General features: G+C 46.0%; 1 protein-coding gene across 1 annotated transcript in view; it reads left to right on the top strand.

The window, feature by feature from the left end:
- RNF19A (ring finger protein 19A, RBR E3 ubiquitin protein ligase) overlaps positions 1–27,350 on the top strand; it is a 461,423-nt gene that overhangs the window by 71,262 nt on the left and 362,811 nt on the right. Inside the window, exon 2 of the mRNA XM_086966057.1 lies at positions 9,288–9,388. The gene's annotated coding sequence lies outside the window, so the exon portion shown is untranslated. The remainder of the gene's footprint in view (positions 1–9,287; positions 9,389–27,350) is intronic.

Below are 27,350 nucleotides of genomic sequence, written 5' to 3'. Positions count from 1 at the left end.
AGGCCTACGACCCGCACGTTGTTCCTTCTGTTGCGGCTTTCGGCATCCTCCGCCCGTCGTTCCAGCATGTCCAGCCGGGTCAGGATGTCTGTTATCTTATGTTCCGCGGTCACCACCGCTGGTTTCAGGTCCAATAAGAGCTGTTCATGGTCCTTCAACTTATCCGCCAACTTAGCGTGATCCGCTCGCAGGAGCCCCAGCGCGACCTGCGCAATGTCCTGCTGCAATGCCTCCTTGGTCGAGGTGATAGCATCCAGTATGGCATCCAAGCGGCGGTGGAGCCTCTGCTCCTGATCCACCATCGGCGGCTCTCCGACCCGGGTTAGAGCGGCCATCTCCTCCTGGCCCTGCTCCGTGGTGGTCGCTCCCCCAGCAGCCGCCATCTTAGGTTGCTCCGTCGTCACCGCACGGGCAGAGGGCCTCGCCAAGCCCAAGTCCCAACAACCACTGTCCAGTGGGACGTGCTTCAGCAGTGATCGCAACAGAGTACCACCACACTGCCCGCACTCCAGGGAGCTGGGGGACCGGCGCCGTGCACCTCACAGTCACCAGGACCGGAGGGTGGGGGAGGGGAAAGGAGTAGAGACGAGTAGTCGCCCCCAGTTGCCCTGAACAGATGTTGGGCATCGATCTCCCCACCTTCAGGACCACATCTACAGGTCCCACAGCTCCAATCTCGTTGGTGCGGACCACCCCGCCAGTCGAAGCCAATTCCGCTCAGATTCGGTTTCCGAGGCCATCGGTCCGCGCCGCCGCCATCTTCTTCACACTCCGGGCGACACCTCTGCCGTCGTCTTACGAGGTCTCCACGGGACCAGCGAACCCCAAAAGCGCTTTCCGCCGCTCTCAGTGGCTCCCCAACTCTTCGTAGGCCAGTCAAACCGACCAGGGGTCGCTCCGGGTGCTGATTTCAGGAGAATTAGCGGGATCCTGCGCGGAGCTGCAAGCTCACGCCGCCATCCCGATCGGCGTCCAAGCCACGCCCCCCACCTTACACACCACTCAACCACCAATCAAACGTTTCACCCTGCATTCACCCACCACTCACACTGCACTCGCAAACCACTCGCCATGCTCTCACAGTATTCGCATAGAACTGAAACCTCACTGCACTTCACACCACACTATACATCCAGTAGGCTCGCGCTCAACTTGTATTCTTTTTCTAGGTAATTAAACACCGGATCTGTGCCGTAAGCCACCCAAGTTATACAATGTATCTTTTTATTTTTAACATATTACTTATGCAATTCAGTTACTACCACCTTAACAATTCATTATAGAAATATGTTTTCTGTTTAGGTAGTTGTAATTTTGAAACATAAGCTCTTGCGCGCAATCACTTGGAACGTGTCCGTGCACGTTCAAGACCTCTGGTGACTCAGGTCGTCCTAGTACTTGCACTGTAATTGGATCAAACAAATTCACTCCTTTGGTTAATCAAGGCCTGTTTTATCAAACTTGAGCGCAGTGGCAATAAGCTATTGGCGTCTTTTTTTACGGTTACGGATCTATATTAAACCCAGGCAGTGTGGGCCTGCAGCTTGAGGACAGAGACAACTAGCAGGGAAACCACATTCCGCTCAAGCACTGAGCCTGCCTTACCTTACCATTCATCTTGCAGATGAACCCTGACTCTCATTGCATGTATATAGTATGACACATTCTCTCGCTCTCTTTCTATACCTCTTTTTTCTCCCATCTTTTCACCAGAGGCCTAAAGATGCAAAGACAAGAAGGCCTGGTGAGCTGCTTTCTTCCACCTGGGAAAAAAGTGCAAAGGCCTTTGCTCATAAACTAGAATTGAGCCGCCACCAGCTGTCAACCGACTCTGTGGCTGTATGTACACTTTAGATTATAGATACTCACAAACATTTCCCAAGGGGCCGCAAAGTATGGTCTGTAGGGAGCCCGAGGATGAAAATGGGGGTTTGTTGCCCCCTGTACTGGCAGACTCCAAGGCTCTGTTAGGAATAAACTGTCAGTGGACTCGAGTCTGCTTGTAGTAAAGCACTGTTCAGTAAAACAACCGGGGATGAATGGGACAGTACCATTTTGGCTTACGAGTGCTTTCTAGTGGTCGCCTAATGAGCTGTGCGTACCCCATGTTATAATTTTCCCGCTTTGATAGAGGGCAGTAGCTGCTGCTCCGTTGCCGCATTGAGGCCAGTCTGGCCCTGGCGATGCTGCTTGCATTGTTTTCGTCCTTCGGAAGGATGGTGTCCTCTGTTACTCGATATTCTTGCTGGACACATGCACAAATCTCCTGTTTCAGCTGCAGTTTGCAGGAAGGAACTGGGCCAGCTAGCGCTTTGCCGCGGAAACAGGAGCTTTGTGAATGCTCCGTGCTCTCGCCTCCCGGTCTGGGGTTGTCTTCCCTCGGCAGAGGTAACTAACTCCATTAGTATAGCTTATGCTGTCGGATGCGAGGTCGTAGTCTGCTTACAAAAATGGACATTTGACTTTTAGTTAATGAGGAGGAGCTGTCTGGAGCTCGAAGCGCTGTATGAATGCTACAAAACAATATTACAGATACTGCATGCTTGTTTTGCTTCGCTCCTGTTAATCCTTCCTCCTGTAGGCTGGCACTAGAAAACCGCTTTCATCATTAGACGCGGGCTGGTAAAGGAGCCGGAACACTGACAATATTGGAATGTTTTTCTGCTGATAAGAGTTTTCTTATTTATTGCTTGTAAAATCGGCATTTATTTTCCTTATTGGATTAGATTTTAATATTTTCTGTATTCGAAGTAACTCAGGTTTATGGAAAGCTTAGTAATTAACCCGTAAGCAGCTTTGCGTTGTCTGTTTGTGTTGTTAAAATGTTTGTGCTCTGTAGTGGCTCCCAGTCCAGACAGGAATAGATCTTGGTTAATATCTTGTCTGAAAAGGTCACAATCTGCAGCTTCATTACTTCATTTTGATTCATGAGGCTTTGCCTTGTGCAAATTGCACCGCGTTGAAGGTTACTCAAAGTTGAACAGAAAGGCGAGAATTTAGCCTTCATTTATGTCTTACTTCTTAATCTAAATATTTATGTAGGTAAGACACGAGAGCTTAATGCTCCTCAGTTGTAATTAGATTGAGAACTATCTTGGGTTGTCGAAAGCAATGAGGATATACTATAGAAAAGGTGGCCATTAAAATAGGCATATAAAGATGAAGTGAGTGGCTTATGCGCCACACTAGGGATAGCCAACAAGATAATATTGTATGATGAAGCAATATCTGTACAAGGAGTGTGACATTTTATTTAAAAAAAATATTTGTCCATAGAACGGAATGCCAAATATATTTACTTGACCTGTGAAAATAAAATAATAGAATAACATTATAATAAGTCCTCTTGTCCCTTCCATCCAGTGAGGTGGATGAAAAAAATCACTGGAAAAAAACAAAAGGATATAGGGTTGTTCTAGCTGGAATTAAGCATTTAAAACACCTTGGAAATTCACTGAAATAACCAAAGGTTACAGGGGTATTTTTGTTAGGCTTAAGGTTCACTCGTACAAGACCAGAGAAATTGATCAGTTATAGTTAGCTGAGCTAACTATAACTCATGCCACTGCAACGCACTGCTTATGACCTCACATATTACATCACTCATGACCTGGTCAGTGACATCTCTGATGACATCTCAAATGATTAATATATATCTATATAGATATCTATAGATATATATATCCCACATCCAGAGGGATTACTGTGGCAATGTGTGCATCATGAAGCCAGAAAAAAACTTGCTTTTAAAGAATGTTTGTTGCATTGTTGAGGACCCTGCAGCTCCCACAAGAATAGCATTTTACAAAACATATGTCAAAGCATACATTGACAAAACCAAAAGGCTGCCAACTACCGCTAGACCGATTATCTTTATTAATGCTTCTTTATTTTCATGTTTCCCATAATTTAGCAAAACTGGTTTTACAATAATCCATTAAGAATATTTTTGGGCACTACTAGCATGTATCAAACACATTTTACTTAAGGATGCCTCAAAGAAATGGTGCCTAAAATTGCATGGTTTAGCAAAACGTTTTTCTTCTAGTTGCTATTTTTTGTTTACATTTAATTTTTAGAAGAAATAATCATCAGTCTTGTTTTCAGGCTTCTGTGAGAATGTTTTCATTTAATCATAGAGCATTATAGATCGCTTCAAATTGATGAACTTTCCAAATGTGTTCACATTTGTTATTCCTTTTTTAATATATATACTGGAACCACTATCAGTAGTACAAGCAGAGTTCACATAATTTCCTTAGAGCGCTCACCCTCTTAATAAAGACATATCAATGTTGAATCATAAATAAAAGTTTAACAGCATGAACGTATGGATACAAATCTTTCCTCAACTGCTCTTTCACAGATCCATATGGTGGTACCCATAACTGGCAGCTGATGGGTTTGTGATGCAGGGAGTTGGCCTACTTGTCCAAAGGCCGAAATAACATCATATCCTTGACTTTAAACAATGTGCGCTGGGTGTTGGGCAATAGGAATTCCACATCCCTGCTGAAATACACCTTACACAAAAGAACAGGTCAAAAGAGACAGGAGAGTGATATACGATGTACACCTGCAAATTATGTAACAGATCCGGTAGGAAGAAATTTGGTATGATAGTGTAATTAGTTTCTGTTTTGCCTATACTAAAAAAGAAAGCAGTTGGACCTGATAAGATGAGTTATTGAAGGCTCTCTGTCTTGGTTTGTCACTTATATATCTACCAATATTAAAGTGTTTAAAGCAGTTGTTGGCATGTTTTGAGATGCAGTACTCTTTCACTATTTTCTTTAGGGACTCAAGTAATGCCATCTGTAGGTAATTTGTGGTAGGGAGGGGTAATTGTGTATTAGTACTTTTAGGTGAAGCCAGATGATGATCTGGACTCATCACTGCATGCCCACCATTTACCGTCCATACAAGAACCATATTTAAAATTGAATAGCTTGAGATCGAAATCTTTCTGATATCCGCAAGCTGGGTAAGGCAGATACGCCTCCATCAGGAGGGAGAGGCAGTTCTGCATCAGAGCATTTGAACCCTACACCATATTTGGTGACTGAAGAAAAACGTCAGAATTCCCGAGGTCAGAGTTCCAATGTCTTTTTCCAAAGGTTATCAAGGTGCTCTGTGTTAGGCACTCTTCCAGCAAGCCACTGTACTTGTGTGAACTGGGGTACATGTTGATCATTTAATAGCAAATGTCTCTTTAGCCTTGCCATTTTACATTTAATGAGGGGAAGGGGCTTATAATGGGTCATTCAAAAGATTTGGCTGCCATTTCGACTCATCTGTCACCTATGAGCATAGCTTGTGAACTAATGTGGTCCCAACCCTCTTTGCACTGTTATTGTAGGACCTTAACCAAATACTTGTGTTTCTCATTAGGATCTTTGTTAAGTCACAACATGCTTGTTTGCTTGCTTGCTTGGTGCATAGTTTGACACTCAAAATAGTTTTTCTTGCTTCGACACTTCTGCTCGAAGAGTTGGAGGACAAATACCATATGTTTTTATCTTCAAAAGATGATACTACCTGATGTGGGAACCTCTCCATACGTCCTTGACCACAATACGCCACACTCCGTATCTTATCACAGCTGCGGAGGGTACTCAAACATACCTACTAAAATACACGGGTAATGGGATTGTCTGCGCAAAGTTTTCATTGTTATATATGCAACCTGTTGCTAATTTTGGATACAAACCTGGTACTCTTGAACTATCCTTTGTTTCAATATGATTATATGCAGGGCTGCTGCCCAGATGGTACCTTACAAAGTCAATAAAATGTGTTTAAAAAAAAAAAATGATACTAAGAACACACCCTTTCTTGCAGCCTGAGTTTTATCTCATACGGAAAATGACCTAATTTCTCCACCTTTTGATCAGTCAAAGTGGATGATTGCTGTCAGCACCTGGACCCCAAATGGGTCCTCAGCTTCGATATTTAGAGGGAAAAAAGATCAAAGGTTTGAAGATCTAAATAGGCTGGTTGATTGTTTTATCATTTTCCCTTTTTCCGCCCATCGTAGACGTTAAACGATGGAATAACAAAAGCTTACTTGTGGACTTTTTCTTGAAGGACTGGAAGCCTCAACAAAAGTTTATAGATAAATTAAACTTTTTGACCAAGCCGGTTCTGTATGACATCATCTCAATTTGTTAATGTGATAAAGAAACAGTTCTCCAACTTTAAGTGTGTGTTTTTTTTTTTTTTAAAGCGGCTAAGGGAATTTGAGCTCTAGTATACATGTTTACAGGTAATTTCTTGCCTACTTAACCCCTTCGACGCTGATGACGAGCTGGGCTCGTCATCGCGTAGCCTCCTCGCACGCTGATGACGAGCCCAGCTCGTCACGCAAAGTGCGTTTTTAAAAAACCCAGCGTGCGAGCGGAATTCCGCTAGCGCGCATGCGGTTAATACTCAAAGTTATTAATGCATGGGGCGTTGTGATATGAATAGCACTTACAAGACAGATATGGGAACAAACTGGAGGCTTGAATTTGTGCTGCATTCATTTTTATAGCAAATGCGTTTTCCACTTTCACCAGCATTTTTCTTCACAAAATATAGGCACACGAAACAACCTTGTGCCTTAAGTGTCAGGAAAGAGTACCTAGTGATTGGTTACATGACTTGTCCCCACGTGAGCCGTACAGTAGAATAATCTTCAGCTGCATCAGTATACAGCTGCATGTATCCATCAACCAAAATCCTGTAATCACCTTATTGGGATGTTCATCCTCCAAGTGAAACCTAAACATCGTTCATGAAAAGCCCATATGAATTGCAGCAGTGGTAGCAAGATCAGTAATTGCAGTGAATTGGAAAACACCTCGCCCCGATTTCGGAAGAAAGCTTGAAGAAACATGACCAAAATCAAGTTGAGACAGTGTATATGTTGAACGAAAGTGAGGGCGAGGTGTTTAAGGCAGTATAGACACACATGAAATTCATATCTAGAATAAGTATAAAAATATGATCAAACAGTGTTCTGCTAAGATACCTTAAAACTATGGAGCAGATTTATAAGCCCCTTGCGCTGGCAGTGCGGCACTTTTTGTGACGCACATGCAGCACATGTTTCTGCCACATATTTAAAGGACAGGAAAAGCCACCCTGCGTGGCTTAAAGACTGACACGTGTTTGTATGTGTAGGCAGCCAAATAAGTCAGAAAAAGGGTCCGTGAGCAGCTCTGTGTAGGTTCAAAAAGAAAAAGGCTGTGAGAAAAGTACTGTTTCTTAGGCTCTTGTATATCTAAGAATATTGTATGACGTAACCAATGTAAACCACCGGCTGGAGGCCGTGCTTTAACAGAATGTTTGTGATTTAATTCAACTAGAGGTAGGCCTACGAGTTCTCACCTTTTTTCATTTAATTATTTTTTTTTTTATAAGGATTCACTGAAAAGGTTCAAGACTTTGTCTGGTCATTGCTTCATGTGTACACCAGCCATTAGTCTGTATTACAATGCAAGGAGTAATGTGCAGTTGGGTTGGGCAATTTTGCAAAATGTTTTGTTGTACATAATCAGTGCTCTATGATGTCCAGGACCCTTCGCTTGTGAGTAACAATCATGGTAATCTTTCAAGAGGAGGAGCCAGCTTTTAGGATTATTCATCACGAGTACAATTTACTCACATTTCATAATGCCCTTTATGAAGACGTCTCTAATTTCTTATTATCCTTTAGTAGTTGTGTTTTGCATGTATTTATCTAAGTCAAGCTCTACAAATGCGTTTGAGTCAGTATACATTTCATTGTTCCAGCACTTGATTAGATAAGATTACATTTATAAAGTGCAATGATTACCCAGAGGGCATCTTGGCGCTAGTAGCAGAAGTGCAAGAGTCTGCCAATCAAAAAACAGAAAACGAAAGAAAAGATTAGCAAGGAAAATATGAGCAAGAGGAGGAGAAAAGCTTTGGTTTTAGCTGTTTTCTAAAACGAACCAAGTTTGCCTGAGACATGAGGTTCAGTGGCACTTAATTCCGCAGTATAGCCGTGGCATGTATAAAACCTCTACCTCCCCAAGAAGCTTTATGAATCCTAGGCGCTACCGTAGCCCTAGACAGAGCTGTGTGCAAACATATATTAGGAGTATACCATCTCATTTTATTCTGGAAATATTCCGTGCCAGTTCCATGAAGGGCTTCGTGTCACACAGTGCTTAGAAGGTAGTTCTAATCTTAATCAGCATCCAATGGAGTTCATAAGTCCACTTTGGGCAGGCTCCTATTTTTTGAGATTTTTCAACAGCCAAACTCTGCGAATTGCAGCCTCTGAAGCTTTTTTACCCAGAGCGGCTAAATAGATAGCATTACAGTAATCAAGGCATGAAAGCACCAGGGAGACCACAACGGTGACTTGAAGATTGATGGGAATAAATGGCAAATTTGTTTTTAACGTTTTCAAAAGCTACAAACAGGATGAGGTCAAGTGATTTATTTGATCTTAGAAAATAAGCTTAAAGTCAAAGATCACTCCAAGATTTTTGACCCTCATGCACTATATTCCAACAGAGGGCTTGCTTGCTGACCTGTTTGTCAGGGTGTCGTACGTATATCTTATAATTCCTCTTTTTGAAGTCTTACAGACATTGAAGCGCATCTAGGCCATTGGTCTTCTGTTACAAGTACATGAATACTTGAATGTTCAGTGTCGTATTTTCATCCGCTTTTAGGTGTTCTTCAATCGCTAAGTTTTTCCCTTTCTACAATTGCAAATAATTTGTGTTGCATAATAGTGTTAGATGCAGGGACAGCTGGAGAGCTGCAGCATACGTACACAAAGTCAGACCTCCACCAAAACAACAAATGGTTCTAAAGTGGTGGTATTTATTGTGTAGGTTTTCTTTTAATGTTCTCTAAAAATTCCCACTTGCTCTTGTTAATTCTGTACTATAGTGTAGCAGGATAGGAAGGTCTGTGCTTTCAGAGGATTGTATCCACATGATTGGAAATCAAGCCAATATATAGGATCTGATGTACCCAACTTTTTTTCTAAAATGTAATGATGACCTAATTAGTAAAGTGATTTCTAACAGTCATAAATTACCTCAAAACTTATTTCTTCTGCAGGCATTTTACAGCTCATCCTATAAAAGTTTTCGTTGTAAATTACCAAGCGCCTCACAACATTTGCAGTATTGATTCGGATTCATTATTAGTAGTCTTCTGTTTCCATTGATTTTTTTTTTTAACGTGGTGCTGGAAATGCGTATCGTATTATAAAATCTTTGCAGACTTCACTAAATCCATTTTATTTTTATTTTACACAGAACGACAGTTCAACCCAGCGTCATAAAATACTGTTGAAAGAAGATTGTAACCTTTCTTGTGGTACCAATACATTTATGTTGAAGAAACAATGTACTTGATGGTAAGTAGAAAAAGCACGAAATTTATCCAAGAATTAGAGAGGAGCATTTTGTTACTTAAGTGCATTTTAGTTTGTTCCGTATACTAACTCAAAACTCTCTAAAAATAACCAATAAATGTGGCACAATAAGAATCGAGTATATGCAAGTCCATGGCAGACAAAATGCCAGTTAACACCAAGTTCAGTACTGATCAAGTGGACAAATGTAATGTTCTCATGGTAATTAAATAGTGATCTGAGCTGCTCGGGATTGTGGGAGTGGTTTGAGGTACTACATTTCTGACCTGACCATTATCCATTTCTATTCCACCTAACTCCAATTACCAAAGTATTTTCTATTGAGTTAGTCAGTAAAATGGTTATTATAACAATATAGACAGAACATATTATATGAGAGATCGGCAAACAGCCCTTGGCCGAGAGGCAAAGTGAAACAAGCATTTACAATGCAATGGTTTTGCCTTTGTTAAAGTTAGAGCGATTGGCATTGCTCTTGACATTATTTTTATTTATGTTTTTTTTTTAACATAAATAAATGGCATTGTCATTTACAATGCCACTAGCTTTATCTCTTGCAAATGACACACACCAACACCCACAGAGAGCCCCCCCAACACACACAAACCCCCCCCCACACACACACCCACACAGAGCCCCCCCACACACAGCCACACAAAGCCCCCCACACACACCCACACAGAGCCCCCCCACACACACACCCACACAGAGCCCCCCACACACTGCGAGCCCCACCCCACACACTGTGGGCTCGCTGCGAGCCCCCCCGCAGGCAACAGAGGCACGAAAACAGGGTCCCAAGCAAGCAACAGGGTCACAAGCAGGCAACAGAGGCACGAAAACAGGGTCCCAAGCAGGCAACAGAGGCACGAAAACAGGGTCCCAAGCAGGCAACAGTGGCACGAAAACAGGGTCCCAAGCAGGCAACAGTGGCACGAAAACAGGGTCCCAAGCAGGCAACAGTGGCACAAAAAGAGGGTCCCAAGCAGGCAACAGAGGCACGAAAACAGGGTCACAAGCAAGCAACAGGGTCACAAGCAAGCAACAGGGTCCCAAGCAAGCAACAGGGGCACGTAAAGAGGGCCACAAGCAGGCAACAGAGGCACGAAAACAGGGTCCCAAGCAGGCAACAGCGGCAGGAAAACAGGGTCCCAAGCAGGCAACAGCGGCACAAAAACAGGGTCCCAAGCAGGCAACAGAGGCACGAAAACAGGGTCCCAAGCAGGCAACAGAGGCACGTAAAGAGGGCCACAAGCAGGCAACAGAGGCACGTAAACAGGGCCACAAGCAGGCAACAGAGGCACGTAAACAGGGTCACAAGCAGGCAACAGAGGCACGTAAACAGGGTCACAAGCAGGCAACAGAGGCACGAAAACAGGGTCACAAGCAGGCAACAGAGGCACAAAAACAGGGTCACAAGCAGGCAACAGAGGCACGAAAACAGGGTCACAAGCAGGCAACAGAGGCACGAAAACAGGGTCACAAGCAAGCAACAGGGTCACAAGCAAGCAACAGGGGTACGTAAAGAGGGCCACAAGCAGGCAACAAAGGCACGAAAACAGGGTCCCAAGCAGGCAACAGTGGCACGAAAACAGGGTCCCAAGCAGGCAACAGAGGCACAAGCAGGCAACAGAGGCACAAGCAGGCAACAGAGGCACGAACACAGGGTCACAAGCAGGCAACAGAGGCACGAAAACAGGGTCCCAAGCATAGGCGCTTTCTGACTCAACAGTGAGGCCCTGTTTTTTCCTCGGTGTTTAATCCAGCCTGTTGGCTTGCTTTCTCAGTTTTGCCAAACATGATACCGATTATAGTGAAAGACAGGATGATGTGCGAAAAAATACAAAATGTTGTCCTGAGCAAAGCCATAATTAAAACCCAATTTAGTGGTTTCAGCAACTTAAGCATTAAACCGCATCTCTTCCATTCGAAGTCACATACAGATCTCAGCAGCAGGTGGTTAACCCACTGTGATGTCTCGCAACGTAGTTTGAAAACTAGAATTCTAACCTTAGCTACCCCCATATGAATTAATGAACGGTGTGATCTTAGGCAAATGACAATGCGTACAGTGCGTGTGCCTCACTTATTTCTATTTACAAAACTGTTAGCTCTTAAAACATACTAAAAGCTGGCAATGTTGACTACAATAAAACCCGACATGTGCCCGACTCCCCCAGCCCCCCGTCCTCTGAAGACGACACTTCACCGCGGGTTCTCAAAGACGAGCGAGCGCTGTTGACCCAAGCCCGGCGTCGCCTGATAAATCCTCGGCGGAGGAGGGCCTGCACACAGCATTCATCTGCTGCACCTTACTGTCAGCGGTAGATGAGTCCTTTATTGGTTAGCGCGCGTAGTGACGTAGTATGCAGGCCTTTTACAGTGGGCACCATGTCACCTTTGATATATGCATCCTTTATGCGAGAGACCACGTTGTGGGTTTGAGAGATTCCTTTATGGACCGCGATTATGCCTTTGCAGATGTACTTATTTATGGCAAGAATGAAGTAATCTGTGCGAGATGAGTCCCTTGCACGATGAACGAATTCAGTCTGTGGGAGATGGGGCATCCTTGCTGTCGGAGATGGGGTGGGGTGGTATGTGGCAAGGGACCATGTGATTGGTTCTCTCTTTTTCAGATCGTGTTGTCTGGAAAAGCAGACCATATTTTTGGAAAGATTGGTCCTTTATTGCAGAAACCGTTTCATCTTCGGGGAGATAACTCTTTGTTCTAAGTAGTTAGGCAAGAATCATTTGAAGCAGTAGACTAGGTAAGCGTCGGTGGGTGAGCCCTTATGGCTTTAGCCTGTCTTGGGTGAAAGAAAAGCATTTTATCCGAGGAAGAGGAGTCCTTTATTGCAGAAACCATGCCATCTTCAGGGAGATAACTCTTTGTACTACTCAGTTAGGCAAGAGTCATTTGAAGCAGTAGACCATGTAAGCAGCTGGGGATGAGCTCTTATGGCTTCAGACTGTCATGTGTGAAATAAAGCATGTTATCCGAGGAAGATGAGTCCTTTATTGCAGGAAATCATGTCATTTGCAGGGGAATAATCTTATCTAACTTCTGGTTCTAATCTTTTGGGTAAGTGTCCTCCTTTATCATAGCAGAAGACCATGCAATCCGCAGACGATGAGTTCTGAATGGCCTAGAACTGTCATGTGATACAGGAGAGACCATGTTATTTGCGGAATGGAGTCGATGAAACCTGTAAAAAGCAAGTGTTTGATGGGGGGGGGGGGGGGGGGGGGGGTACCGTCCCCAATCTGTGGGAGATTCATTATTTGTGGTTCAGGACCGTATGTTCACTGGAACGTGATTATTTCTGGTCTGAAACCATATCTTTTTGCAGAATGCGTCTCTTGTGGCAGGGTGGGTGTTTATTCTGCGATTGGTGAGCACGTAATCCCGGGTAAAACTTGCAGCCCGGTCGGCTACCGATACCTACACCACCCACAAGACATGTGAATTGCATTTATGAGCGATGGCATTTTTTCCAATGCAATGCTGCCTTATTTGTCGCCTTGGCATGGCAAGACGGGGGCCTGACACCCTCGTTACCATTTGACTGTTTTTACCCCACCCCCGCCGGCCGTCACAGGAGGGGAGAGGCTTGGCACGTGACTAACTGCCTGATTGCGGGGGGGGGGGGGGTCTCATGATATAACCAGATGTGTCGTCGACTCGAGGTCGTCAATGTCCCCGGACCCCTCTTTTAGGGTCAACCCCTTCAGACCGGACATCTGGGCATTTTACGCCGCGCTCAAGAGGAACTTTCGAGTGAGTTTTTCGTTCGGAACTTCGCTCCCGCGCTGTCGGCGAACCTTAGTGGGGAATACTATTATTTTAAACAACACTTCGAGAAAACACACAGATGTGCTCTAAAGCAGAACAAAGAGCACAACGAAGCAACAGTTTGCCGAGTCTTTCAGCCACAGCTGAAGATGGCTTTTTAAAACATATTTTCAAGGAAAAAAATAAAGCTAGCAAAACTACTTTTTGTTGAAGAATATTTACGCAAAAGTTTTAGCGGGAAAAAATATATATCGTCACGATATTGGACACATGGTATATACAGTGCCTCTAAATATGTTAACATTTTTTATCAGTATTACAAATAAGGAAAAAAAACACTTACCTGTATCTCCCGGGGTTCCCTCCAGGCCACGGGAGCCCCGCGGGCGCCGCCATAGTGCTTGCCGTCTTGCTCTCCTTCTTCCCCGGGCTGCGGGGGGCGGGCACTTCCGGCCGGCCGCGCTAGGATTGGCCGGCCGGCCAGTCACGGGGCAATGCAATCGGGGAGGAGGAGACTGGAGGCCGGCGACGGAGGAGAAGAGACGCAGTAGTGCCGGCAATGCCGGACCAGACACGGGGGCGTTCCCGGCGTCGCGTGACGTCGGCAAAAGCCAAAGAATGTCGGGAACGCCCCTGTGTCTGGTCCGGCATTGACGGACAGGCCCCTCGTCCAATGGCAAGGCTCCGTTTACGGAGCCAGCCAATCAATGACGAGGGCCGAACCAAAGCACCCTACAGTTCTCAACAGGATTTCGCCTGCGCGAAAAAGCTGCGCAGAGCGCAGCTTTCGCTAGGCAAAACCTAAAAATGCCAGTGTTGGAAGAGTAAACTTTGTCTGTTGAAGAAAGCATAGCTAGCAAGAACCCAACCTTCCATGATTCAAATATCATATAACACACTGCCTGATCCTCCCCGGCCTACCTAACTCACTGTTGAGCAACAATTGGCTGAAATTGCTGCAGGTGTCTGGGCCCCCTGGTAATGTCAGACGTTCCGAACTGTGATCTGGTTATGGGGTCTAGAAATCGATGTATTTGAAGGTTGTAGCTTTGAAACTTCCGGTTATCTTTTTTTCAATGGTTGATAAATGTGCAGATTTTATCATGCAGCAAACCTAGCCAAGGCTTTTCTGGAGATTTCCATCTGTGGGCCAGAATTATTCATGCTACCTGTTTGAGCTGCAAAAGATTATTGGTGTCATCCAGGAACCTTGCATCTAATAGAATGACCGAGGGTCTATTGGAGAAAGGGTAGTGACTCGCACTTTGACGTAAGAAAGGCTATCCTTTCAGAAGAAGCTTGAGGTATCTCTCCCGGGCCAGAAGATGTTGCAATGGCTTCATCTTCATTCCAGCCCTTCCTCCAGATGTGATGAGGACCTATAAGGCGCCACCCACACTTTGTGAGTTAGTTCTTCCTGTGCACTTCGATTTGGATCTGCATTGCTCCCCTGGTATTTTTCCTGTACTTCTGGTTGGAGTTTAAGTGCTGGGTTTGCACCTAGTCTCATGGTGGACTTCCTGCTTGACTTTGTCTTGTATTAATCTTCCTGTTGTGTCTTTAAGAGACTTGGAAGGTCAATGGGCCAGCTCCCTCTACCTCCGGATCTCAAAGGGGATTTAAGATAGCCCAGTGGTCAATACTTACGTCTTGCTGCCATTTTGCCTGCATCTGATTGAGGGCCTGTCCTAAACCCCCACCCACTTTACTTACTTCCACCCTCGCAATGTAGGTATTTTGTCGGTAGTTCTGTTCCCTGATTTGGCCTTGATGTCGTCCCAAGACTCCCTTCCTGCTCAGTTGGGCAGAGCCCTGGCACGGGTGCCCATGTCCGTTCCTGCTCCATGCCCGGTGCTGCCACATTTCCTTAGTTTTTCCACCTGAGTTTGATCTCTCTCAGAGGTCGAAGTTTACCCAGGTCTTGTTTACTGCTTTCAGACCTCAGTGCCCCCCCCCCCCCCTTTGTACGCCTTCAAGCCTCCGAGTCTTTATATCTTTCAAACGAAGGCCTTGTTGGTTTCTTCATTGCCAGGCATAATGCGGTCCTCCCTTCCTTGCTTTGCGTCTTCATTGGTGCTGCTCTGAATGATACAAACATTCATCCGAGATTTGTATGGATGATAATACCCATCTAGACGCGCTTCCTGGGTCCCACGATTCAGGGTCTTCTGTTGTCTCCAATGCCAACTTTAAGGCCTGACCTATTAGTGTCACATTCTCGCCTGCTGTTGGGGATGCGGGAGACTTTCTCCATTCCCCTGGCACTGAATGGGTTCTGCTTGGATTTCTACTGTCCATGGTTAGAGGGGAGTGCGATTTCAACTTAAATTTGTCTTGAGACCTCTTTGAATGACAACCTAGCCTTCAATTCTGCCTTCAGTAAGGCAACTTATGTGATGGAATCATCAGGCCTGGGCATAGTTCACTGAGTTTTGCTACACAGAACGCCGCGAAGTGACAAAAAAACTCTGCGGAGTTCCACAAGTGGCGGAGTGCAGTGCGAACTGCCGTTTGAGCTGGTATTAATTCTACCCGAGTGGCAGCTCACGCTTGCGAACTTACCATGTGCGAGCGGGGAAAAAAAGCCCAGCTGCACTACACGAAGCTGCACGGAGTGCAGAAAACTCTGTAAACGGAGCGGAGTTCTCACCCAGGCCTAGGAATTATCCCTCTCATGGTGAAGCTGGAGACAGAATTGTTGATGGATATCCTACAGCCTTATTTTTGTTCATTGGAACAGTTGTTGGTTGAAACCATCTGAGGTAGGTCTGCCTCATCTCTGGTTGTTGATGCTTTAATTGCACTCTAGTGTCGTCTGGGGAGAGTAGAAATCTTTTTGTCTTCTGCATCCATGATAGAGGACTTGCTGTGGTCTGTCTCTTTTGTACTCCGCTCCAGCGACACTTCCCTTCCTTCTTCCTCTTCTCATGTCCCTGAGGAGTGGCATTGTGTTGATGTGTGTGGGGGGCGGGGGAGAGGGAAGTTACTTAAGTTATTTTTCTTTATTTTCCAAGGGGCATCACCCTCTATTCGTGCAGTGAGATGTGATTGTGGGCCACTTACTTCACTGTGTTTTGGAGATGGGAGAGCTGGTGGTTTCGCTCCTTCCAGTTCAAGAAGGCTGTTTCTATGCAGCTGTGGTGCCTGATAAGCTTAGACCCACAAGATAGGTTCTCCAATCTGGCCTTGATTCAGCTCACGTTTTCCAGCTACATGGGTTCATCTGTGTCACTTGTCACCTTGCCCGTTTGTGCCCCCAAGAATCTCTTAGGAGATTCAGGCTACCTATTGAATTTTCACTTTTACTGTTCTAAGTCACTTCCGTGTAGAGACCTCTTTTTGCCTGGAGTTGTTTAATTTAGTAGATATCTCCAGCTGTTCTGGAGGAGTGATTTGTCCTGCGTGCCAGTTCTGAGAGGCAGAGCTTTTTGGTTCATCAAGGGCCAGTCCTTGTATTAGATACCAGTGTGTGGGGCAGGTGTGCTAGTTCAGGACTTCCCCCTCCCATATTACTATTTCTACATATGTGATGCAAAATGTTTTTTGTTTATCTATTTCTCTGGCCAGCTGAATTGTTTGTCTTGTTGGCCTTGTTCCTACTGCTCGTTCAAGAATGTGCTCACCTGTTATATATGCATGTTGTGACCTAGCTGTTTGAAGTTTTAGACAGTGTGCTTTCTTTACTCCACGCTGGGGAAGGACCCCACTGTTCTGTGTCCTGTTTGGTTGTTAATCAAAGTTTGTTTGAATGTTGCACCATGCTCCTGTGAGTGTCTTTCTTCGCTCCTAAAAGTTACATTAGGTTTTCTCTTCCATGTGCATCCTTGTTGCCCCATTGCCTTTTCTGGCAAGGTCTACTCAGTGTGGTGTGGCCTCCTTGTTGGATTCGCTGGTACCTTATACCCCACTGCCTTTTTTTGCAGTTGGGCATTGTATTTGAATTGGATCACCAGAAGGAAGGTCCCTGTTGACCGAACTCTTTTCAATGTCACCCACAGTGGCCAATGTGTTCTAGTTTTAATCTTTTTCCTATGGGTTCTTGGTCTGTCTGAGCTGTGTGCTTGGTGGGAGCAGTTGCACTGTCATTCTGAGAGTGCTCTTGTCTTTCCTTTTCTGTTTGAAATGGGCCTGTTTTCATTTTCTGTGTCTTATTTGGCAGCTGGAGTATCCTTGCTCCCTCATTGCATGAGGAAGTTGACTTGCCGGGGCTATCTACATGTTGTGATGTTTCTTATTTTGGTGGACATGTGTTGTTGACTTGTGAGCACCTGTTGGGGAGCCTGGGGGAAGAGGGGATCATCTCCGAAAGTTCAGGGTCCGTCAAGGTGTATTTTTTAGGTCTCGCCTTCACAGTGCGTATGCGCTGCACAGGAGGGCCTTTAGCCGTCACTCTTCCCTTTTTCAAGCACTCCACCCATGCTTGTGGCGGCATCCACCTTGCGGGAGCGAGCAGCGGTGCGCCACATCACAAGTGCAGTGCTTGAAAAAGTGAAGACTGCTCTCCCAAGCGTGCGCGCACCACTCGCAGGTGCACCCCTTGGGCTCTCCCTCCCTCTCTGAGGTCCCTAATGCTGCAGCCTGCACACCTTCTTTTTTAACTTTCAGTGCAAGGCATGCGTGCTTTTATTTACATATCCTACCTCTTAAGCCTCACCCTCCCATCAAAGTATAATATGTTACCAAAACCATATAGGAAATTTATGAGTTATTACTCATAAAGACAAAGCTGGGCACGAAGGCTTTAAAGTAGCCTGCAGTGTGAGGTGTATGTGTGGGAGCAGGATCGGACAGAAGGTCTATTGCCGCCAGGTGTCCAAAAGTTGCTTCCAGTGGTGGGAATAAACAACAATATTTACTTACAGCTGTGCTCTGATACGTTCTAAACTGCAGGTAAATAGGCCAGGTGATGGCTAGCCTTGTGTGTTTGTTTTGGCCCCTGGATGTTTTCAAAGCTGTATATCGCATGCTATCTACAAATGGGGTCTCTCCTGTGTGTCGAGTGCTGGCTTCCTCTGGTTTGTTGTTCCTAACTGAATCAAATTTGTGTGTATCAAGTAAAAACGGGGAATTAAATGCTTGAAAGTGCTTAAAATGATAGGACACAACATACAGTTTTGTGGAAAATTCTGTTAGGACGGCTCTCTTTATGTAGGCAGGTCGGAAGGATCCTTTATGGTAAGCATCAGGACATAAAAATATCAGAACAGATCAGTTCGGCATTCTGTGTGGCAGCTACTGTTTTTCTAAGTGCTGTAAATAACGGATGTTACTATCATTCTAGTAAAGTGTATTCAGTTCACTGCCCTCAGATGGGGAAAGGTTGAGCCGGCCTTTTCGGGATTCGAACTGTGATCTTCAGAGCGCTGCGTCGGTATTTGCCTCACTGAGCCTTCCTGCAGAGAGAGCATTCCTCAAACACAACAGCTGAATCACTTGTGCAGTTTCCATGGTTCTTCCGTTACACATTTTTCTTCCGGGTTTCATCTTGTACATTTAAGCAGTTGCACCCTGTTCCTGTGTGATTTATTTAATTACTTTTAAGGTATATGGGTGTTTGGAAATTATATAGGGATACGCTTTTGGGGGCCTTACTGACTGACATTGCTTACCTGCAATGTTCCCTCTAATTTTTGTCCTCTGTGTGCGGCAGAGTAAGGTCTCTGCGCTGCAGCCAAGGCTATGTGCGCCAACAACCCCACCACGCTTGTAGACCAGGGCTTTAAGTGGGATGAAAAAACTGGGTGTCTCTCAAAGGGGCGTGACTGATGCAATTAAGGGTGTGCCTTAAAAGCAATTAAGCTAAAAATCTGAGTTTAGCATAGTGTGCCACCCGACTGATATTTTGCTTCTTCCGTCGTTACATCCAGATATTTAATACAAGTAACATTACACCTTCAAAAAGCCAGGACTATTAGCGTTGTCAACGGTTGTTTGTGGCATAAAAGTTGTATATAATATTGAAAATGCTTCTGCTCTTGTGGTAGAGGTTGTGGCTTAATGCTCGAGCTGCCTACTTAGGAGATGGGTTTTGAGTCTCGGGTCAGATTAACATCCTGTGATTCTATGCAAATCAATTAATCTCCCCATGAATACAAATGATTAAATAAATAATGTATCGGGTAATGTTATCTGCTAGTGACCTAGGAGGATTGAGGTATGAAAAGAGGCGTCCCTCACAGACTAGGAAGGAGTAGGGCAGCGTGGGGTGCACCACAGTAAAAAAATGAGTAAATATTCAACTTCTGCAACATATGCAACTGACACGTTACGCTTTAAAACAGCACTGCTGTGTTATGATTGGGGGAAAATGTGTGCAAGCGTATAGGTAGGGAGCATGGCAGGAGCAAGAATGCACTCTCTGAGATGGTGATGCAAGTAGCTTTGATGCATGAATCTTTAAATCATGTATTCCACTTGGAGAATTCACACATTCTAAAAATAAATGTTTCAAACCTGATTGATATGTATCGGTGAGAAACTGCTACTCTTCCATGGTATTCAAATGTGTTTTCTTTCAACCTGTGGTCGGTCAATCAACGTTGTTTTGCTTTTTATTTCTTGCTCCTTTATATTGCAGCAAGGGGTGGTGGTGTCTTCTTGTTTCAAAGATGACACCAGACCTCCAAAAACAGTGCAAACAGCCACCCATGAACAACGGTTGAAGTGGATAAAAACACTTTGAGAACTGTGATCCTGAGTGCAATGGGGGCGTGGTCAGTGGGTGTGGGGATGAGGTCAAAGAGGTGGCTAAAAATAACAAAATAATCTGTAACTAATGAGCTCGTCTTTCATCTTAACATAGCTGCATAAAAAATAACGCAAACACCTTAAATGAAAAATAAATACTTTAAATTATGAAATCTCAATCGATTAAAGAGAACACTGCATATGTGTGTGCGTGTAATCAGTCACAGAACTGAATCCATGGTTGGTGCAGTGGGGAATAGTGATTTGTGTATTTACAGTGCTACGAAGCCCCAGTCTGTGACAGAAAGCAGTGAGACTATGTAAGCCATTGCTTTACAATCGTATTGCACGTAGATAAGCTGCTGTAAAATGTCCAAGAACATTTAGTGACAAAGATAAAACAAGTGCTTTAAAATATATATTCAGTAGTACCAATCAGACTTACCTAGTGCGAATATTTATCAGACATGTCCATTAAAAGGACGCACCCCAGACCTCCCTTACAACATCCCTCAAAAATAAAAAATCTTTGTCACCATGAAGTTTCATGTGACTCCATCAATTAAAGCCTATAATAGATATCAAGCAGCCTTGAAACAATTGAATTTACATTTCTTTCAGGTAGCAGACACCATGGTGAGATTGCTTGTTTGCATTGCAGCTTTTTGTAGCCCTCAGTTTCACAGCACAAGGCACCTGTGCATTTCCCTTTAGCCCTGAGACAACTCAAGGTCGCCATCAACCTTCATTAAGTCTTTTTTGAATCAAAAGGTATGGAGACTGTTTTTGTGAAATTAACAAAAATAATGTGCATGTTGTTCCCCATCGATCCCGCCCACTCGGTTCTCTGCCATTCAGGCACACAGACTACACAAAGCTGGCGCACAAAGCACGCGTTGCTGGTAGCGTTTGACTTGGCAACCTTTGATGCGGATTAAGAAGCTCGGCATTCAGGCTATCATTGATCAACTGCCCCGCTTAAAAACTCGTATCTCTTGTGTATGACAATTGGAACTTTTAATACAGTGCTTCATGCAGTACTTCTCTCATTTCTAACCACTATAAATAAGAAATGGTTTGTCACTCTTAGAAGGATGAAGGCTGAGCTGGCCTTTCCGAGAATCAAACTCATGACCTGTAGAATACCTCAAAGGTTGAGTGTTTAGCTTTCTGAACAAAATTGCAGTCTTCCTTTCATTTTAATTAACCAAAGAATTTGACAACATATTTTTCATCTAATGTTTTTACCTTTCTCCGAGACCTGATGCGGCGAATACTTTTATAAAAAAGCATTGCTAAAAGTCAAAAAGTTTTGCCTTTAAAAGGTGAATGCGAATACTAACTTAATGCCCCATCAACGTTTTCGGAGTTTACCAGTTATTAAGTTGAAAATAAGGGACATTTGTGCTCCTTGAGAAATGTCACCGTACCTCTTTCTTACGCATTGAAGTGCTTGGAAGTACTGACTAACATTTAGAATGACGTCTACACTGCCCCACTTCGTCCACAAACGCATTTATGTGTCTTTTATTTGTCTCCATGGTGGGGGGCTGGTAGGGGTTGGGGGCTGATTCTACAAGCAAAAGGCAGAGTGGCGCTGCAGGGGCTCTAAAGCCGGGGGGGGGGGGCATCAAAGCCTCATTAACAAGCAATCTTGTTAATGAGGTTTTAAAAGACCTGTAAAGTACTCGGGTGAGGCTCGGGAAGGGGGCTGACACACATGAGTGGGGAGGGAGGGGCGAAGTGCGTCTGGTTCCTCCAGTGTGAGGTCGCTTTCGAGTGACTGTTCCGGGATGTGCTGTGTGTGCGCTTCACACACAACACTGCGCGCTCGGGAGAACAGAGGTGCGCGGCTGCCCAGGCGCGCACCTTCCTGGGAACAGTGCTTACCTGTGTTTGTTATAAGAGATTGTAGAACTGAGCTCCTCCTCTAAGGGAGATCAAAATTAGGCTCAGACACCTGTGGGACCTAGCCCTGCGCCCACTCCCGTGATTTTTTTTTATGTATAGGATTGCCCTATTGTCCATGGCAGTAGTGGGCTACCGCGTCAGCCGGAAGTGCAGCGAAGAGTTGTGATGTCACGACCGGGCCGTGATCGTGGCAAGTACTACACTTATAAGATGGGGCAATTTGGGCCATTTGGGACCTGGCAAATGTGGTAAGAATATCTGTTAAACATAGTGGAAGGTTTTTTACCTATGCCATCCCAACAACTTTAGCGGCAACACCAGGAGACCTCAAGTAATTATTGGCAATGTTTTCAAGCACCTAAAAGCATTATGAGAGCAGATGCAGAAAATACTGGGGGCGGCTGGTTCATATACCCCAGGAAAGATGTCATGCCAAAGTGCCCCAAAGGAAGACTGACATCCGGTAGAAGTAGTGGCAATTACCCAAAAATTCCAAAATGGTTAAAAAAAAAAAATCAGTGTTTTATGCTTGTTTTCAATTAATGCTACAAAGTGCTTTCGCCTGGTGTTTTGCAATTCAAAAAGGGGCGTCTGTACGTCAGAGGCATGGTATCAGATTTGGCGCACATTATGCGGCCAGCTAGTGTACAGCTGCAGCGATTATTCGTCTGGACCCCAGCTCCTGAGATCTTCAGCGCAGCCCTGGCCCTGAATGAAAGACAGAGGGCTGATTAAATTAGATGATTTTACCTCATTAGCCAGACAGTTCATTATCGAGTTGGGTGCCTCCGTGTTTGGTTCCTGTTAGAAATGGGATTTCTGGTTGGCTAGGGCTTGCGCCAAAGCCAGGCAGAAACCACCATTCCTATTGTAGGGTAAGGAAGTCACCCGCCAAGACAACCCCTGCTCACCCTCTTGGTAGCTTGGCACGAGCATCTCGGAGGCGATGTGTAAAGCATTTGCGCACGCACCCACCAGCGACAACATCCAAGGCCCCCCACAAAAGGAACTCCCCACAAGGTATATGTAAAAATAGCCTTTGTATTACAAAACACATTAGAGTCATAATCGCAGGTTGTACATTGTGCCAACTGGCACGGACAATATTTAAAAGGGATTATATGTTCACAGGACAGGGCCACACGGGTCACTGTCAGGAATAAGCACTTGGTAAAGAAATAGCACTTTTAGAACTTAGAATACAATACTTGTAGGCCTAGAACTTAGAACATAGAGCCTATAGGACAGCACCTTCCGCCCTGGTTGCGCGGGATAATGCGAGTGATCTCCTTAGTATGCTTGAGCGGGCGGCTGGCTAGCTACAAGCGTTCGTCTGGGGCAACCAATGTGTGCGGCTCAGAGGAGGAGGGGGGCAGGATGCGGGCGGGCCAGCGGCGCGGCTCAGGGGAGACTGGCGCGGCTCGAGGCTTGGACGGGCGACTGGGCACGAGCTGCCGAGGGGAGTGAGCGAGGCACACTTCAGGCGAGGCCCCAGTGGCCCAAGAGGATCAGACAAGTCCCAGCAATTTGTCAGGGAAGGCACAATATAGTCCACTGGTCCTGGGACTCTGGTCAGGGGGCGAGCTCAGTATCAAGCCCTTGGAGATAGTTGAACACCAAATAATCATGTAGCACACAACCAGTAACTACTGGTACCAGGTAAGCACCACCTATGCAACCCTAACCACCATAGGAGAATATTACACAGGGAACCTGGGCTTCGCTAGCAGCACCTGTACTAGCAAGGAAACAACCACCTAAGTATCACAATACCTGTAGGGGTATAGGCATATCAACATTACACATGATGCATCACAACATTCAGAGGTGCAGGGAAAATACATGACGCATAAACACACGTTCAGCGGTGAAGGACAGCAACTTTGTACATGATGCATAAAGACACATTCAGAGGTACCAGAACACAGGGTGCGCAAAACATACTATACACAGTACATTTCCTAGCACCCTAAGAAGCACATAAGTCACAATTAAAGTCCAGGTAGCGCCACTGCGCCAATCCCTAAACGTAGCAGCTGCCCACTACTTGCTGGGCAGCTGAAAGGCAATGATGGGGCCAATGTTGGAGCCTCGCAGGCTCTGACCAAATATGCAAATGGGGGAGCCTCTCTGGCTCGAGAACAAAGATGCTGGGGCTGAGCCTCGCAGGCTCGGAATACAAATGGGGCGCCGTGAGCCTCTCTGGGCTCGAAGAGCAACTGTGGCGCCTGGAGCCTCTCGGGGCTCCTCAACAAAATGTGGGGCAAGGTGGGAGCCTCGCAGGCTCAAGAGATGAGTGGGCCCTTAGGAGCCTCGCTGGGCTCTAGAACTCGGAACTGCCTCTGAGCCTCTCGGGGCTCGGAAGAAAGGAATGCCCAACTTGTTGAAGTCCCTATCTGGGGACTTCGCATCAGGGGAGGACCCACGGACCTCCGAGCACCCAGGCATTTGCGCTGGAGGGGAGGGGCGGGCACCGGCAATGTGCCCCGACGCCCCTCCTCTCCTTCACTGCACTCACCGGGTCTGGGGACGCGCCGGTCTCTTCCTCTTCGCCAGCCTCCTCTCGCTCTCCGGGGCTCTCCCTCGCTCCTGGGAGCCCCGGGGGAGGGGGGGGCGGCTTCTGGGGGAAAGGCAGGAGCGCGGAGTAGGCTCCCGCCGCTCCCTGCCTCGTCGCGCTTCGGGGGCCGGACTCCATCACTCCTCGGGACGGCAGCCAATCACGGCACGGCCCGGGGACAACGTCACAAGGGAATCCCGGGCCGGCAGCCAATCCTAGCGCAGCCCGGGAAGAACGTCACGAGGGGTCCCGGGCCAGCGGCGGTGAACTCGGGGGGGATGACGAGGGGTAGGCTCCCTCGAGAAGTAAATGTAAAGCGAGATAATGCCGGGTGGGCACCGGCTGTGGACATAAAGAGCTCCCTCGGCGCTAGTGGAAAACAAAGCGCCCCAAAGCGCTAGAAGGGCAATAAATCAGCGCTCCCAAGCGCTAATGGCAAGATACAGCGCTCCACGGCGCTAGTGCAAAGAACAAGCACTTCCAGGCGCCTTAAGAAGGAATCCAGGGCCCCTAGACGCTAGAGGAGCCAACAGTCCAGTCGATGGAGCCGGCCGCGGGGGTGACTGACTTCTGTCGTCAGTCTCTTGCGGTGACGTCTTGTGGATTTGTGCATTTCATAGAGGCCATTAACGCAATTCCTGACCAGTTTGACTCTTCAAGCAAACCATTTCTCCTCACTTACGACTTTTTAAACAGAGTTTTTAAAATAAAAAGCCAACGCAAGACCACATTGCGCCACCCACTTTTATTTTCATAACAGAAGCGCTTCATATCAGTATATGTTTTATTGATTTTTATATATATTTTGCTCTTGCTATCGAGTGATCTTTGAACACAGGTGGTCTACTGCTGTGCAGGGATTGAGCTTTCCATGAATCATAAGAGGTGTTGCATTGCTCAGGTACTGTTTGGCCTGTCTCAAACCATAGAGAGGGTATATGAGAAAAATCATATTTTTTATTTCAAGGCAAAATCACAGAAATAAACATAATTCTAAGTACTTTATTTTACATTCTCTGTTAACCTCATCAGCGCGGCGCAAATTCGTGCGCTGTGCTGAACGTTCTATTGGGCTTATGGACTCATGACGGAACGGTTCCGTCATGAGCACAGGCCAACCGACACTTATGACGGAACCGTTCCGTCATGAGCATCGAAGGGGTTAAAGTTTACACAATAGAAATATGTCAACAGAGCATCCATTCCCCAACCACAGTCACATTTACTTACCTCAATTGCCTGTAGACAGATTAACATTTAACTTGTATACTATACATCCCACCCTCTGCCGCAGTATAATTTTCAGGTACTTGTACCAGTTAAATATGCGCTCGGTGTAACAGACGAGGCTTACTCAAGAGAGAGCAATAAGGAAATGGAGTTGATCATTGGCTCCAGGGCTAGTAAAGGGGGTATCATTACCTATACAGGACTCTTTTGGAGATCATTCAGATGTACTTTCTTTTTATAGAACAGCATCTCCTAATGATTTTTCAAATTAATTTTTAGTGAGATTTAAAAAAAAAAAAGAACAAAAAAAAAACACCGGTACAATAAATGCTCCGAGTAGAGCTGCGAATGGACACATCTGAAATCAGAAATAGGACTTAGCAGGATACTATATTTCCACCTCTCAGCATCGTCCTCTGTAAAAAGTCCCTTCTGACTTGAGGCGATGTGACCTAAAATTGAGTTATCCCCCTGTTCCCCATCAGCTGTCCTGCAATATGAATTAGTAAGGTCTACTAGTTGGAGTCTCCCCGGTCATCAGCTATATAAAGTAACTCCCCCAACCTCAACTAACCCCCCGGAATGCCGCTGGGTTAATAATGTTAACCCCTTCGCTGCTGATGACGAGCTCAGCTCGTCATCAGCCACGGTGGTCGTGTGCGGATGACGAGCTGAGCTTGTCATCTAACGCGGCTTTTGGAAAAAAGCCCGCACAGCGCAAAAATAACCGCCGCTGCAATGTGGTTAAGCGGATGGATCTGCGAGTAGGACAGTGACGTTCTGTATCCTATATATCCCAGAGCTCAAGTTTCGGTGTCGGGGACAGATGCTCTCTCAGGGTCATCCCGCCTTTTATGCGCTCAGCTCTCTAATCTATCAGTGCCTCCCTAAGTCAGTTGTCTGATGCAGGGTCCCTCCGCTCAGGAGTGCCATCATTGTTGGCCATTGGGTGCTTCACCAGCTCCACCAATGCTACCCATGCGCACGCTGTCTCAGGGCCTTGTCGCTCCCAGTCCGCCTGGCCATTCGCAATCTGCAATTCCCCTCTGCCCATTTCACTAACTCCCTGTACCATCGCCCTACGCAGGGGCCATTCTTGCCTTCCAGTGGCCGGTAATCTCCCTTTGAGCTAACACCAGCCCCAGGTCTATAAACTTGCTAGTGACTTTGGTCTTGGCAGTATGCGGGAACCAATGTAATAAGCAACAGCTGGTAGCAATGCCACCCCTCTGTCCGTCGCTGCCGCCAGTTCAGATGTCACCCCTCTCCAGTACTCTCCCAGATGTGGGCAGTCCCAAAGCATATGGAGGAACCCCGCTCCCTCCAGGTTACACCGTGTACATGTTGTTGAGCCCCCGAAGTATTCATTCATCTTGCCCGGGGTGAGGAATGCCCTATGCAACACACAGAAGTGGCTCAGCAGGAAGCGTGCATCCCTAGAGCACTTCCAGGCCCTTTTTACCAAGTTCCCCCATGGCTTCTCCTAATGGGTACACCCAAATCCTCTTCCCACTTGAGTCGCATGGTCGTCGGGGGCTGTCTCGGGAAGCAGGTGATCCTCCTATAGAGGCACGTGACCGCCTTAAAGGTTCCTGTCGCCATTGCAACATATTGGCAGGCTAGAGACGTCTGAGGTTCCGCCATCCCCTCACGCCAATGTTTTCTATTGGCTGCTGTCAGTGCGGCATGAAGAAGAAAGCCCCCCATGGCAGGTCGTAGCACTCCAATAGGTTGTTAAAAGGTTACCATCCTCAAACAGGTCC

This window comes from Lissotriton vulgaris, chromosome 4_1 (assembly GCF_964263255.1).
Source record: "Lissotriton vulgaris chromosome 4_1, aLisVul1.2, whole genome shotgun sequence".
NCBI classification, from domain to species: Eukaryota; Metazoa; Chordata; class Amphibia; order Caudata; family Salamandridae; genus Lissotriton; species Lissotriton vulgaris.
This window is presented reverse-complemented; position numbering and strand designations above follow the sequence as displayed.